Genomic DNA, 16,883 nt, shown 5'->3' with positions numbered 1-16,883 from the left:
ACCCAGAAGCAAAAAGAGACAAACGGTATATACTCACTTATATCAAAACACTAGTCCAAGGGATATGTACCATGAAAATCTTTACTTACCAAGAAAGTGGGTCAGAGGAGAGGACATCCTATTGAGACTTTAGGAAAGAGTAGCATGGAAGAAAGGGGAAATAGTAGGACCCACAGGGTCCTGGAAACCTACAAGAAGAACTTTATGACAGGCAGATCTGGATCCTGGCATCCTCCTCAAACTAAGGCACCAGCCAAGGAGAATATAGGCAGTAAGCTTCGAACCCCTACCAAGACCTAGCCGACGAACAGGATATTCTCCACCATTGAGTGGAGAGTGAGATTTGACTCTCACACGAACTCTGGTGCCCATTTTTTGACCACGTCCCCTGGATGGGGAGGCCTGGCGGCACTCAGAGGAAGGATAGCTAGTTACCAAGAAGAGACTCGATATTCTAAGAGCATATATAGGGGGAGGAGGTCTCCCTCAGTCACAGACATAGGGGAGGGGAAAAGGGGGGAAGTGGGAGGGAGGGAAGAATGGGAGGAAACAGGGAAAGGGCTAACAATCAAGATGTAATATGAATAAATTAATAAAAATTTTTTAAAAAAGATTAAAATATAGAGATCTTAAGTTTGTGTTTGGCAGTTGATAAAAGATTAATTGGTAAAAGCAAAAAGAGGGCTAATCATTTCCCATTGGGCCTTGTGTTCCTGGCCTTTGAGATAGTTATGAGATTGGAAAAGCTAAAATCGAGACTTTCCTGGAATCACATATGAGAGGGAATATTCTAAGGACCCACTGCTTCTGGAAACATTGGCATCACAGATGACTACATGTAACTGTTATGCGCAAGGAGACAGGTGTTGGGGAAAATGGTTAAAACAGTCTCCTAACCCTACAAACAGGAAAGAAGAAGGTATTGTAAATCTGCTTATTCATGAACTTGTGGAGAGCCTTCCACTGGTAGAAGACTGAGTACAGGATTTTATTACATAAAAATAAAAATAAGGCACAGTTCTTAGAGAAGGCAAGCACATATAGTAAAATCCGGGCAAGCACAAGGATGTGATTTTGTGTAAGGTTTTATCAGAGCTGACATTAGGAGCATGACTAATGGATCAGACAGGCTGAGGTGGATGCTGGCTCAGCGCCCACAGGCCACGTGGATATGGGAAGAAGAAACCATGGCCCTCATTCTCCATGTGGGAGTAAAACTGACCTTTCAGGCTAGTGGGACCACATGGAGAAGCTGGTAGCATGATTCCAGTATAGAGCAGACAACTGAAAAAAGAGCAGTGTGTGGGGTTTTACTATTAAAACATAACATAAATCCTAGACAAAATTCTAAAATTACCAAATAGTCTTTCTCTAATACCTAAAAGGAAAAGATGTGGCAGTGTATTCCAAGTGGATCCTATAATAGATTTGTCAACAAACTAGGCACAATGAACCTCCCGCTATTTTTGACATGGTTCCCTCCACATTCAGTTACTAACAGGTGAAGCACCAAGAAGAAAGTAAACGAATTGCCCACGGCTCCCTAAGGCCTGCAGGAAAGCAGCTGGCCACACGACAGACAGACAGACAGGGGGATTTGCCTCTGCTTGGGCGCTAGTGCTAAATGGTGATATAAGTCAGACATAAGGGTCATCGTTCCCTCATTCTAATTCAATAGTTCTATAAGAAAATAATCAAAGGGCACCGATGGCAATCTAAGAAAGTATGAAATCTAATTACAGAAGCTGTGATAGATTCAAGACCCAGAAGAGCCCCCTTGGAAACAGGCCTGAGTCCTTCAATGAACTCCTTTCTAAGTGTAACCTCTAAAAGAGGAATGGTTATAAAAGACTGCAAGGTCAAAATTCATAGAGTGAACAATAAAACACACATTCTACTTCAAACTAAATACAAGGAAAATGTTAAGCTGCTCATCAGATTATACACATAAAGATGTGTTGCTTTTATAGATAGTGGGACATAACATTGTAAATCATGTAGGAAGGGGCTATGCTATAGTAAGCAAGCACACAATTCAAGAATGGAACTGGTTTCCTAATGTCTTAGTTTTATACTTTTGGTCAGCATTTAAAACTATCTTTTAGTAATATAAATAAAACTTTTTTCTTTCAATTTTCAGATAAACTTCTAAATTATAAACAAATTCTGGCTTCAAAATTAAAGTAAAAGTATTTTCTCTACCTAGAATAATTGAACATTCAAACTGCAAATTTAGAATTTACTAAAGTTGGCATGGATATTTGTCTAGTGTTATTACTTAAGAGACTAACAGTTTGTGTCACAGCAGCAATAAATGCTATCTCAATGGAGAATGCGGCAAGTGTTTAGTGAAAATACATGCATTGCAAACTTTCTATTCCTGGGACTTGACAGAAGCTTTTCCAGATGTGAGAAAGTTTGAAGTTCAGATGCTGGAGAGCCAGACATGTCTGCCTATGGCTGATGCTCTCCAGGCAATGTGGACCTAAAGGGACGTGGTCATTTTTCTGCCAATGGCTTTATGAGTAAATTGTAAAAGCACTGATGACAGTCTGACAAAATACGACTTCTTGTCAAACTGCTACACGACTCACAGGAGAATGCTTCTAGAGTAGTTAGCTCTATTTGCACAGCAATGACATAGCAAGGGCAACTCCTGATGAGGCCGATAACTGGTGTCCCTGCGTCCACGGCTATTCCTGGTGCCCTTACATGGGTTGGCATATTTTTTTAGCTATTTTATTTGGGTTCTCATATCTCTACCTCCTTTCCAACCCTTATTCCATCCCAATCACTTCCAACCCCTCAACAGTATGTAGGAGAGAAAGAAAGAGCAGAAAGGGGGCGCAGACCTGTGTGGGCTACTTCCTGCTGGTTCCTTGGGGCAAGTCTAACCTTCATCACCATGAGAATATGCAGCGGCTGCTTCTCCTCAAACCACAGCAACAGCAGCAACCAGAAGAAGCAGGGGAGTAGCAGCAGCAGCAGGGGAGTAGCAGCAGCAGCAGGGGAGTAGCAGCAGCAGGGGAGTAGCAGCCTTCTTCTCTGTGGAGCATCCAGGGCCTCACTTGGGGCTCTGGCATTTATCCCCTCTGAAAAGCTCCCAGAATTTCAACCACCAACTATCCTCAGCCAGTAAAATCACAGCCCTGCTAGTGCACAAGGCAAGTCAGAATGACCTACTACGAAGCAGCCTCTTACCCCACAGCTGGGATTAAAACAAAAACATATTCTCATAACATAACTGGATTTTTAAAGAAACCAAAATTCTCGCTACATACATGAAATGTTTTCCACATAGAATACTGCCCCCAGCCCCATTCATGTCTTTCCGAAAATCTGAGAACATAACTATTTAAGGGAAAGAGTTTTTTATAGATACAGCTAGTTAAGATGAAGCCACCGAGAGCAGGAACACCTAAATCTAATCTGTCATGGGCTTCATAACAAGATGCAAAGAGAGAGACCGGCACACGGGAATGCTGTGGAGATATAAGACACAAAAAGAAGACTGTGTGATGACAAAGGAAAAGGCTGTGTGGTGCATCAGCCAGCAGGCTGTCACGAGGATCGCTGGTGCACCAGAGGCTAAGGGAAAGACACACAACAGTCTCTCTTGGAGCTGTACAGAGAACATAGTTCTCCCACCTCTGAGAGTCCTGCCTCCCTTCAGCTGCCAAGTCATCAGACAGAGCCTCTCTTCTTGTCACCTTGGGAGCCTCAGTGGCCTTTCCAACCCCTAGCTCTTGTCCTGTCACTCATTTCCATTAAACACACATTTCCCTCCACTGCCGTCAGGATGAACCCCCAACTTACTCTGTAAGTCCTTGCCCACTCATTCTAGGTTTCCGTTGGCACCTTTTCAACTGCTGGGCCTCTTGGGCCTGTGTACTGTTAGTTCCCCGTGTCTGGAACATTCTTCCTCTTCTGCTTTCCCAACACCCTTCTTGATAGTGCTGCTTGTTGTTGACTTTTCTTCCCACGACAGGTATGCACTCTGTCTGTCTGTCTGTCTGTCTGTCTGTCTGTCTGTCTCTGTCCCTGTCTCTCTGTCTCCCCAACCACCCCTGGCCCCCGGCCTCTCCTAAAAGCTCTCTGTGAACCTAATGCCTCCCCAAACATTTCTTAACACTCTGTTGCAATTGCTTGTTTATTTGTATAACATGAAGGAATTTTATCCTTCATTACTCAGGCGCAAAAAAAAAAAAAAAAAAAAAGCCACATTCCATTATTTCTAAAATTAAAACTAAATGTACTCCTCCGTCTCACCCTCTTGACTCAAAAGAATTTATCCCGTGGCCTCCTTCCTTGACTTACCTTTGTTGAGATCACCCAAAAATTCTGAACTCAGAAAGTACCAGAAATCAACAATGGCAGTATAGGTACATGCTAAAATGCTGAGTTCTAGTTATGGGGTTCAATCAGGTACCACACCACAGCACAGCAATACCCTCCACCATCAGCAGGAGACCCACAGGAACCACAGCACAGCAATACCCTCCACCATCAGCAGGAGACCCACAGGAACCACAGCACAGCAATACCCTCCACCATCAGCAGGTGACCCACAGGTACCACAGCACAGCAATACCCTCCACCATCAGCAGGAGACCCACAGGAACCACAGCACAGCAATACCCTCCACCATCAGCAGGTGACCCACAGGAACCACAGCACAGCAATACCCTCCACCATCAGCAGGTGACCCACAGGTACCACAGCACAGCAATACTCTCCACCATCAGCAGGAGACCCACAGGTACCACAGCACAGCAATACCCTCCACCATCAGTAGGTGACCCACAGGTACCACAGCAATACCCTCCACCATCAGCAGGTGACCCACAGGTACCACAGCACAGCAATACCCTCCATCATCAGCAGGTGACCCACAGGTACCACAGCGATACCCTCCACCATCAGCAGGTGACCCACAGGAACCACAGCGATACCCTCCACCATCAGCAGGTGACCCACAGGAACCACAGCGATACCCTCCACCATCAGTAGGTGACTGTAGAAACCATAACCCTTCCTTGGTAATGGTATAAGACCAGCCACTGATATAAAAGTCAGAAAGAAAAAAATAAAAAACACAAGATCAGAAATCTTTCTGATTAGAATCAAGATTAGAAACTTAGTATTATTTTCATTCTGTTACATTTATTAGCTATTAAAAACAACTTTTTCCTATTCCATGTAACAGGGAAATTATTTAAAACTTCAATTCTATTTTAAATGACAAGAGTCCTTACCATTCAATAGTGGTAATGTCACCAGAAATTCATAGTTAATTTTTTTTTCTAAAAGGTTAATTTATTATTTAAAATGAACTAAAGGGCTAAGTACATAATAGCTAGTAGTAAAGTACCTGGCTAGTATAAAAGGCCCCTGGTTTGAACCAAATAAATAAATAAACATTTAAGTTAAGTTAAAAGGAAGTAAAGGTAAGTTATATAAAGAAAATCATATCCCATCTCACGCGACACATCACAGCAAGTGACCCACAGTGACCCTGGTCTAAAGGGTTTATTTTATTTGAATTTTTTTTTCAGCTGGAATTCAGTTTAAAAGGCTGTGAATTGAATGACAAAATATTTTTTTCAGCTTCTCCACTACAACTTCAGACATTTCCACAGAGACCCTGACACAGATAGTGAATATGGGGAATTTTTAAGTATAAATTTTTAAAAAATCATAAGCATTCTAACAGAAGAGAAAAAAAGGCAGGCAGGAGAACGGAAACCTGAAACACCTTTCGATCCTTATTCTTCAGATTTCCTCTCCGAACTGCAACACAGAACCTCAGGGAGCTTTGCAAGCCTGGACCTCCCCACCCAACACCTGAGGATTCAACCATGTGATGCGTAGAACACTCAAATGGCAGCATCCCTGTTCCCCACATGGAACTGGTGCCCCAGTTGAAAGGAGAGGTGACAGAGGGGCTGGATGCCAGATTCAGGAGGGGATATAGTTGACATAATTGAGATGGGGCCTTGGGGGTTATTGTGGAATACAGCCATGCAGACTACACTCCGTGACCAGACAAGTGGCTGGCAAATAAGCCCAGTGACTGATGGCTCTAAGGACTCGGATTTTTTTTTCTTTTGGTGTTTCGAGACAGGGTTTCTCTTGTAGTCCTGGCTGTTCTAGAAGTACTTTGTGGACCAGGCTGGCCTTGAACTCACAACGGCCCGCCTGCCTCTACCTCCAATTAAAGAGGATTAAAGGTGTACGCCACTATGTCCAGCCAAGGGGTCAGATTTAAAGTCACCCCTGGATACTAATAACACTATTTTTTGTATGTTCTGTAGTCTTCCAAAGATGCCAGTTTTACTGTAAATTTTGTCACTCTCTGTCACAGAGAGATTTGGACCTGAGGTTACTTTTGAAAATGGCATGCAATATTGAATTATAATCAAGTCAGTTGAGGGATTAGGGCTCAGGATTCATCCCTTGTATCACAAAGTTCATAATGAATAAAATCAAGTTTAAAAAAAAAAGGGTAGAGGGGCTGGAGAGATGGCTCAGAGGTTAAGAGCACTGACTACTCTTCAAAAGGTCCTGAGTTCAATTCCCAGCACCCACATGGTGACTCACAACCATCCATAATGAGATCTGGTGACATCTTCTAGCCTGCAGACAGAATACTGTATATATAATAAATAGATTTTTTTAAAGGGTAGACAGATGAATCTACAGTGAAGACCACTTGCTGCTCTTCCAAAGGACCCAGGTTTGAGTCCCAGCACCCACATGGCGACCCACAGCCGTCTCTAACTCCAGTTCCAGGGGATCTGACATCTCTTCTGGCCTCAGGTGGTACATGCAGCAAGACTCCCATGCACATAAAATACAAACTTTAAAAGCAAAACTAAGTAACTAAAACCCACTGACCAAGCAAGCAGTACCTAAAGTAATTTAGGAAACTTGCATCCCGAATGGATGTGGTTTTAGGAAGGGGTGCACCGTGGCAGAGGCATCCGCAGAGCTTAGCAAAGAGCGGTCTTCTGCTAGCTGCCTCAAGGGCACATACTGAAAATCTTGAACTCACAAAACCTACTGGCTGAACTAGTAGCATCACATGGAAAACGGCTCCTCCACGCACACGCACACACACTGTAAGAATGGCATATCATTCCCCGGGCCATACATCTAGACCAGACGCATGAAAAGCAGGATGCTGTCTGTGGACAACAAACACTACAGGGCTTCGCAGGTGAGTGTTCAGCCCAGTAGCTTCAGCAGAACCACCACAAACAAAATGACACTATTCCGGACAAGGAAGGATGTCAACATTGCCTTGCAGAAAAACAGAAAACTCTCTCTTCTCAGAAGGCGTCTAAAAGCGCATCCCTGGGCTGCTCAGCAGTCAGGAATCCCGTGAGCAATGCTTCTTGGCTTCGTTGTCAGATAAGCAGCGCTGTTAGTCGGAACGCCCTCTGTCTGCCCTGACCCAGTGGCAGATTGCACTTTTTAGTTAGAAAAAAAAAAAAAAAACCAAAAACATGGTTTTAGAAAAGACTGTTATGCAAGGGACGGAGTGGGGGGAGGGCTTAGTGGAAGGCGGCTTCCAATAACCACAGCACCGCACAAGTTCTCGGAACCTGCTGCTCCCCTCGTATTTGGCACTAAGTGGCTCATTGTCCCTGTCTAGACAAGTGCTGCAGGCTGAGTAAACAGCGCGAGGCTGTACAAAGCCTCTATTCATCCAGAGTGGAAACGTGTTAATGTGCTGCCTTTTCAAGCCCCGGGGACTTGCAGAGAAAGAGCAGTTTACAGCTACATTGGTTCTAAGTTAGTATTTGCTTAATGCTGGAAATTTTAAATCTAGCATCCTCACATTTTAAGCGCAATTAATAAACAATGCTCTTATATGTAAGGTTCTAATGCAGTGTGAGTCACTAGCTACTCTCTTACTAACGGTTGGCTAATTCACACTAAGCAGACTAAATGCTTTGCAATAATCATTCCTACTTACAAACAATTAAATCCTCTCCAAGTTATTTAGTCATTTCTTCCTTTTTTTTTTTTTTTTTTTTTTTTTTTTTTTTGGTTTGGTTTTTCGAGACAGGGTTTCTCTGTGTTAGCCTTAGCTGTCCTGGACTTGCTTTGTAGACCAGGCTGGCCTCAAACTCACAGCGATCCACCTGCCTCTGCCTGCCGAGTGCTCGGATTAAAGGCATGCACCATCACACCTGGCCCAGTATTTTAAATACACTTGCAAACTTCATATATTTAACATTTTAGGATCCAAATGTTTTCAGGGTATGGTAGAGTACTTAAAAGCAAAATGATTTGATTACTGATTGATTGGATATGTAGCAAGGTACAGACTCAGATATGAGCTGTATATATATATATATAAAGCCACTCTGAGCTGTGTGACATGAGATAAAATGTGAAAACAAAAAGAAATAAAAAATTCTGAAAACAACAGCAAATCTTAAATTTCTTAACTAATGTTCAGGTTTCCTCTCCAGGTCTCTAAACACAATTAAATCAGGAAAATGTGAATACAATATAATATAATATAATATAATATAATATAATATAATAAATATAATATATATTTTACTAAATTTAGGGTCTATCACTTAGAGAAAAATGGTCTGAGTCACTATAAGTACTCAGAATTGCCAATCACCATCTTTGTAATAGTCAAGTTACATAAAAACCAGGCACATGTCAGTTCATCCCTGGAACCCCCGCACCCAGGGACAAAGACAGAGAACCATGAGTTTAGTTTGAGGCCAGGCTACGATACATAGCAAGTTCAAGACCACCCCAGGCTATCAGCCAGACAGAAACAAAGGAGCGAGCGAGAAACGGGAAGAGACAGAACTGGAGTAAACTCTCAGTAGCCCCTCGATGTTTAGAGTAGGCCAAATCTGAATCTCTGCCATTAGATCCGTAAAGACGTGCTGCCGTCTACTGAGACTACTGTCATTGCCGTGCACTGGAGCGCCTGCCGGTGCGCGCCTGAAACGCGCAAACCCTGCTGCAGCACCACTGTTCTCTGACACGGCTGCGGCTCACCAGCAAGGCGTGTCAATGAAAGCATGCTTGTGCTAAAGGCAGCAAGGCACGATCTCTCATTTAATCTTTTAAATTATACTAATAATATATACTCATTAAAGGAAACTTGTGGGCTGGCAAGATGGCTCAGGTGGTAAAGACTCTTTGCTGCCTGATGCAAGCCTGGCAACATGAGTTTGAGACCCAGAACCTATGTAAAAGTGATGGAGTTGTCCTCTTGCCTCCACGCCCACACCATGGCCCACCCCCCAAAAATCAATAAGAAAGGAAATAAATAACTGATATTTTCTAAGTTAAAAAGGAACTTTCAGAAATAAAAAAAAAAAATCAATGTTAAGACTATGTTTTCTAATCTCTCTCAATATACAAAACATGTTTATTTGAATATATATATGGAACTACATTGAAGATAATTTAAAATTTTCTTCTGTCCATTGTTACATCACAATCATTCCTCCAAACATCTAAATATTTTACAAAGCTGATGACTAATGAGGCTTCTGTTTGTAGAGCAGAAAATTGTACATCATCCCAGGGAAACAACCATATCTGGTTAAAATGAAAAGAAACAAGGTTATTTACGTTTTTGCAAATCATCCTATGTATGTTTGCATGCATGTCTGACAAATTAAGAAGCACACATGTTTTAAATCTTCTAAGTCTCCATAAGAACTGCAACGAGTCAAGTCACTAGCGTAATGATCCATGTCCTCCTTCCTTAGCCCAGCCCAGCTTGCAGAATGATGTGCGTTTCCCTTAGGTGGGTACAGACGGGAAGATGGGGCCCCTATTACTTTCCGCTCTTGTACAGGGTCCAGTCCTCAAGGGCCTTCCCGGCAGAGGCAGGCCCACCAGCGTTTCCCATCACCTCCTGCGGTGCACACAAACTCGATTCCTGAGGAGCACAGGCGTGGTTGGCTGAGGATACCGGGACCTCATTCGTCCTCATGGGAGCACGCTAATCCCCGACCCCATGCCCAACTCACAAATCAGAGGCATCATTTTGAGAGAAGTAGACCCTTTTCCTGTCCCCAAATCTAAAACAGTCATCAAAGATTTTGCCTATAGTAAAGAGAATTCTGAGATTGTCCCCAAATGTGGCAAGGTTTCTGCATAAAAGCGCTTTTGAGAAGAATGCAATTCAGTCATAAACAACTGGACAATTAAGGAGGGACCATTAGTGCAAGGAGAACCAAGTTGGGCCCTTGCCAGCTACTTAATTAGAGAAAACTAAAGCAAAAAATAAAATAAAATAAAAAATAAAGAAAACGCAAAGCTAGTTTGATGTAAAGTGCTTACCTTGCAAGCCTGAGGGTCTGACTTTGACACCCAAAACTCGTAAACATAGTAGAACTGCTTTCAAGTCTAGTGCCAGGGAGGTGGACACAGGTGGCTTGTTGTGTCAGCCACCCTAGACCAACGGATAGCCACCTGGAGCAACAGGCTCCAGGCCAAACAGAGACCATACCTCAAAAGACAAGGTAGACAGTACCTAAGAATAACACTCAAGCATCTCACACACACACACACACACACACACACACACACACACACACACACACACAAATAAGTGAACGCACACAAACAACTACCAGGTTTCAGAAGAAACCCAATAAAGTACTCCCAAAATAATGCCAATAAAGTGACTTGTATTTAAGTAAGTCCGACTATAGAGCAATTTTTCTGTGATGACATGGCCCAAAACAATAGTCAGACAGCATTTGATGATATCTAACAGATGCCACCTGAGGCAGATGGTAAGAAAGACAGATTAAGGAAGAAGAAGCCAAAGAAATCCTGTTAAGCCCACTCTTCTGGGGTGATGTGCATTTGGAGGAACAGCACCACAGCCTGTATTACAGGAATATGGGCTTCATGAACATAAACCAGCCAAGTCACTAAGCAAACAAACAAACAAACAAAAAAAAAACAATAAAACAAATCATGTGGAGAGAGAGACAACACTATTCAGAATTGTCATATTCCCTAAAATCTCCAATTCTCAGCAATTATCACAAGAAAGAGGCATGCAAAACAAAATAGGAAATTGTGACAAGTACATAGAATAGAAAAAATTATCCAGAAACTACTTATGACAATACCCTGGTGTTTTTAAATAGATAAAGAGGGTAAAAGTTCCCTTTAACCTAGACATGGTGATGTACAGCTCTCATCCCAACATTCAGGAGACAGAGATAGGTGGATCTCTTTGAGGCTGGTCTAATCTATTCAATGAGTTCCAAGCTAGCTAGAGCGACATAGTAAGATCCTATCTCAAACAAGCAAACAGAAAATCCTTACGCGCAAACCCTAAAGAACAGTTTGATTAGAGAAGGATAGCAATGTGTTATAAAGACTATCAAAGGCAAATTATTAACAAAACCAAATAAAAATTATACATTTGAAAAGAATAGCAATTGAAATTAATTAAATTCACCGAAGGAACACAGTAGAACATCTGAAATAGTAGAAGGTGGAGTCAACAAATTGGAATATAAACCAATATATATATATATATATATATATATATATATATATATATAATATAAGTAAAGAATAGATGGGGAGCTGGGCATGGTGGCACATGTCTTTAATCCCAGCATTTGGGGAGGCAGAGGCAGGTAGAGTTTTTTGAAGTGAAGGCCAGCCTGACATACAAAGTGTGTTTAGAACAGCTAAGGCTACACAGAGAAACCCTGTCTCAAAAAAGGGGGTGTAGGCAAAGAAAAACGAATGGGGGACAATAAAATAAATGAAGAGTCACAGAGATGTGGGATATAATAATACATAGCGATATAATAACCTGCACTACAGGAACACCAGGAAGAAAGGAAGTAGAGATGACAAAAAGCATTCTCAAAAAGACGGCAACCTGAATTGCTAAAGACCCTCATCTACACACACAGACACACCAGAAAACCCTCAATGAATACCATTCTTAACAAAACAGAAAGATCTATAAGTAGAAAAATCATTAAAATGCTGAAAGTAAAAAAAAAAAAAAAAAAAAAAAGAAACACTGAAAGCTAGGGCATGACGTAAAATGAACCCTAAGAGCAACAGCTGACACCTCAGAAACAACAAAGGACAGGAAGCAGTGGGAAAATATATTCAAAGATGTGACATTTTTAACAACTTGGCTAAGAATTTTATACCAAGCAAAACTAGTTTTCAGTAAAAAGAGCAAAGATAAATATTCTCAAAAAAATAATAAGTAAAAACAATTTATTAGTAGACACACTAATTAAGGAATACTAGGGAAATTATTCAGGATGAGAGCAAGTACCCCAAAACACTGAATTGTATGAACACAAGAAACAAAGAGCAGATTCTGGATGATGATTCTGTGGGTAAAGGCTACACTAGCTACCCTTGTGGGTCTCTGTAACCCGTGGTGGAAGAAGAGAACTGATCCAGCAAGTTGTCCTCAGAACTCCATACATGTGCCAGAACACACACATTCTAGTAAGCAAATAAATGTTCTTAAAAATCATAAAAATAAACATGATAAAAATTAATAAAACAAAAAAAATTGATTCTTTCAAAAGCTGTACAATATTGCCACAAGATTGACTAGAGGGCCAAGTGAAAAGATTCAAAATACGAGACTCAAAATATAAAAAAAAATACTGTAAATCTTATAGAAGTAAAAAGATTTATAAAGGAACAATATAAATTGTTCTACATAAACAAATTACCCAACTTAGATGCAATGAATGAGTAAAGACTCAAACTAGCAAGAGTGACTCAAGAAGTAAAACACCAGCTGGCATAGCCTCAGTGGTATAACCCCAGTACTTAGGAAGTCGAGGCAGGAGGACTCACAGCAGTTTGAGGCCAGCCTAGTCTGTACGGGGAGTTCCAAGTCAACCACAGCTAAAGAGTGAGCCCTGTCTAAAAAGAGAAAGGAAGTAAGAGACTGTTTGAAAGGGCCTATAACGAGTGAAGAAACTAAATCAATAGCCAAAACTACCCAGAAATAAAGCAAGAAGAACCTGGGCCTTTTCTGGCTTCATTGCTGAATTTACTAAACTCTTCACAAACTTTTACCAAAAAGAAAAATAAAAAATAAAGTAACATTTCTTAGTCCATTTTATGAGACCAGCTTTATTCTACTAGCCCAACTATAGGAAGATATCACAACAAACTATAGACAATCACGGATATAAAGATTTTCAACAAAATACTAGCAAGTAGAACTCAGAACTTATAAAAAAAATTTAAATACCTTCAGAAGTATAATTTATCCCAGGAAAGCAAGACTGGTTCAGTATGTTAAAACCACTGTATATACCAATAACATAAAACACAAAAAAACAAATAATCAAAAATCATATAATCTCACTTGGGAGAACACATTTTTCATGATAAAAAGCACTCCATAAACTACAAATAAAGGGAGATTTTTTTTAAAGCCTGATAACAGGATATTGATGAAAACTATAGAGTTATAGTCTACGAAATGGATAAGAAACAAAATAAAGATGTCCCTGAGCACTGCAGAGAGATTCTAGTCAGAACATTAAGCAAGAAAAAGAACAAGCAAAACCCAGGTGCTGAAGGAAGACATAGAACTACATTAGAAGATGACACAATGTTATGTGTCACGTAGTCTCAGCACCCCAGACTATATTAGAAGATAATACAATGTTACTTGTCATATAATCTCAGCACTCCAGAGGCTAAGGCAGGAAGACAGCAAGTTTTAGGTCAGACTGGGCAGTAAAAATTCACATAAAAAATCAAAGTGTTAGTACATAAATTCAGCAAAACTGAAAGATATTAGACCAGCATACAAAAATCTTTACTTGGTTTTCTTTGTTGCTTGTTTGTTTATTTTGGGGGACTGTTGTTGTTGTTGTTGTTTTTCAAGAGATGGTGCAGCTTTGGTTGTCTTGAAACTATCTCTGTAGACCAGGCTGGCCTGGAATTAACAGAAAGTTGCCTGTCTTTGCCTCCCTACAGGCATGGGCCAGCACTGCCCAGCAAATGCTTGTGATTCTATAAGTCTGGGACGAACAATACAGAAATGAAATGAAATGCACTTATAATTCTATCAGAACAGTAACATTTCAGGAATAAATTCAAACAAGAATAGGAACTAGAGAGGTGGCTTCATGGCTTGGAGCACCTGTTGGTTGCTCTTCCAAAGAGCCTAGGCTCAGTTCCCAGCACCCACATGGCAGCTCATATCCACCAAAACTCTAGGCCTAGAGTGCCCAACACCATCTTTGTCCTAACCAGATATCAGGCATGCACATGTGTACACAGAAATAGATCCAGGCAAAAACCCACACATATAAAATGTTTTAAATTTAAAATTCAAATGATGGTAAACTATTAACTTTATTTAAATAAAATTGGAAAGATCTAATTTTTGAACAGCAATACCTCAAAACTGACCTACGGATTCAATAGAGCTCCATATAGTTCCTTTGTGGAGACTGACAAGCTGATTCTAAAATTAATATGAAATTAGAATGGGTTAGACTAGCCAGAACAAGCTTAGTGGGATGAATGCTTCTTGAGTCTGAAAAACTCTTGTTGTGCATCAGGAGAAATAATCACAATAGTGTGGTACTGTCTCCAGGACAAACATATGAATGGAACAGAACTGAGTGCAAAAATAAACCATCTGGGGCCAACTGACTTTCAACAATTGTGTCATGAGCATCTGATGAAAGAAAAGACTGTGCAATAAATAATACTGGGACAGCAGACTATGGTTCTTCTAAGTGACAATTGGAGAAGTGCGGTCAGAGGCTCATCTATGGGTAGATCTGTCACCCATCTGCACCCGTTGTGCGGCTGAGTGGTAGAAGCCATGATACCTCAAAGGTGTCCCAGTAGAGAAATGGCTGAGGACAGTATGAGAGACAACTTAAGACACACTGCAGAAAAGAGTAGCAGTAAGGCCTTCTCATTGACCAATGGGAACTATTAATCAAAAGGACTTAGCAATGAGATCCATAAGATGATAAATCCCAGAAATGCAAGAAATTTAACAAAACGCAAACCCTTCAATCTCTCTCAAGACCTTTCAACAAACTGGCTCTAAAATCCTCACTGGCCCTACCCCCTAGCATTCACTACCCTTGTAGTGAATTCCTCTTGAAGACACACCCACATGAGATTATGAGACTGGAGTCCACTTGAGCCTCCCTTCCTGCTCAGAGACTTAATAGACAAAGGACCTTGAGTAAGCTGTTAAATATTTCTTTGCCTAAGTTTCTTCAAAGGTACTTTGAGGAACATGAGAATAATCATTCCATCTTCTATACAGACATAACGTAAAGGTTAGAAGGTCTTGTTAGCCAAGTGCAATAATGGCCATTATTATTCACCCTAACAGCCTTTTTACATCTCTGTATCTATTTAACCTGTATTGTCTCTGCCCAGAATTCCCTCCTCCTTACCCTCTCTCCCTTTCCTCCACTCTTTGGTAAGCAAATTCCAACCTAACTTTTAAGTTTCAACTAGTCTCATTCCTTACAAACCCACTTCCAGTCCCCCAAAGGTTTGCATTTCTTCTGTGCACTTCCAAATCATTAATTCATTATGTTTCCTTTTTTTCCATTGGCAAAAAGGAAAATGTGAGCTGGCAGGTGTAGTTCAGTGGCAGAGCACTGGCTTGCTATGCATGAGGCCTTGGGTTCAGAGGCTGGCAGGTGTAGTTCAATGGCAGAGCACTGGCTGGCTATGCATGAGGCCTTGGGGTTCAGAGCTCAGAACCACAAAATGAAACAAAACAAAACAGGAAGATTACGCACGGTGCAGCCATGACAAGGAGGCAGGGGCTCCATGTGTTGCTATTGGGACACTGGGGAGAGCACTAATTATGCTGACACTTAGAACTTGATACAACTGAAGAGACAGCATGGGTCTTTGTACTTTGCCATAAAAGTCCTGGCTACCTCCTTTTACAGAGTTTCTAACATTTTCATCACAGTAAGAATAAGAAAGAGAAACTTAAATCCTATCTCTTCTGAGCCCAGGAAACACCCATCTCTAACCCCAAACCACACTGCACCAGGAAGGCAGTAACGTGGAAGAGGAAGAATGTTTATAGGGCTGAGTAAGGAAGCAAGGTCAGGGCTAAGTGTCTGCAGGTACTATATGACCCAGAAGCAAACTAATTACAGCCACTGGACTCCAGGGTGGCTCAGAGCAACGGAGAGCTCAGTAGTCTGAAACAGGGGGAACAAGGTGAGTAGATGACAACCAGCAGGTGACTTGAATATCTAAGAACATAACGTAGGTCCACAGATCTTCATTTTCGCCTTTTCCAACTCGGTGACGACTTCTTCAGAAATACTTGGAGCAGAGAGCGTATAAATGAAAAGTAGAGTATATAAAAGACTACATGAAAACAAGACTTCAAAGCAAGAGTCTGTGTACTAACACCCACCTTTGTCCAGCGTGAAACAGCAGCACCCAGGCTATGTTCCTCCAGAAAGGCGCTGGAGCCTCCTTCCCTGGAGAAACTGGCCACACCCCAGAGAAATGACCTTCTACTGACTATGGCATTCTCAGCGAGAACACAAGCTGGCCACTCACCTGGGACAGGGTTTTTTCACCACAGGTGACATTCTGTCTCAGACCATTCTTTGCTGTGAGAGGCTGTTCTGTTCATCAAAATATCTTTAACAGTATCTTTTACTTCTGCCACCTAGATACCAAGAGTCTTTAGAATCAAAAATATCTCTAGTGGGTGTAGACCTGTCACATGAGTTCGAGAGTTGGAGCCCGACATTGAGGCTTATCACAAGCCACTTCCTTGGAACAGCTCTGGAGGGTTCCATCGGCCTTTTGAGCGCTCCCCAACCCAACAGACACAAGAACAT

The 16,883-nt window shown here is 41.4% G+C and overlaps 1 protein-coding gene across 1 annotated transcript in view; it reads right to left on the bottom strand.

Annotated features, from left to right (window-relative positions):
- The window catches only part of Dnajc5b (DnaJ heat shock protein family (Hsp40) member C5 beta), a 173,305-nt gene extending 156,696 nt beyond the window's left edge, over nt 1-16,609 (bottom strand). Inside the window, exon 1 of the mRNA XM_051172972.1 lies at nt 16,448-16,609. The gene's annotated coding sequence lies outside the window, so the exon portion shown is untranslated. The remainder of the gene's footprint in view (nt 1-16,447) is intronic.
- Nucleotides 16,610-16,883: the final 274 nt, after the last annotated feature.

The sequence above is a fragment of the Acomys russatus genome, chromosome 31 (assembly GCF_903995435.1).
Source record: "Acomys russatus chromosome 31, mAcoRus1.1, whole genome shotgun sequence".
Classification (NCBI taxonomy): Eukaryota; Metazoa; Chordata; class Mammalia; order Rodentia; family Muridae; genus Acomys; species Acomys russatus.
The sequence above is the reverse complement of the archived record's forward strand: the minus strand, read 5'-3'. Positions and strand labels throughout refer to the sequence as shown.